Source organism: Apodemus sylvaticus, chromosome 15 (genome assembly GCF_947179515.1).
Source record: "Apodemus sylvaticus chromosome 15, mApoSyl1.1, whole genome shotgun sequence".
NCBI lineage: Eukaryota > Metazoa > Chordata > Mammalia > Rodentia > Muridae > Apodemus > Apodemus sylvaticus.
In genome coordinates this window covers 35,910,859-35,911,113 of record NC_067486.1, presented here as the reverse complement: position 1 = coordinate 35,911,113, position 255 = coordinate 35,910,859, and positions in this window count along the sequence as shown.

The following is a 255-nucleotide window of genomic DNA, read 5'->3' as shown; positions in this document are numbered from 1 at the left end:
TATATATATATTGGATATTAGCCCTCTATCTGATGTACGGTTGGTGAAGATCTTTTCCCAATTTGTTGGTTGCCGATTTGCCCTTTTCATGGTGTCCTTTGCCTTACAGAAACTTTGTAATTTTATGAAGTCCCATTTGTCAATTCTTGATCTTAGAGCATAAGCTATTGGTGTTCTGTTCTGGAACTTTCCCCCTCAAGGGTCTTCCCAAGTTTCTTTTCTATTAGCTTCAGAGTGTCTGGCTTTATGTGGAGG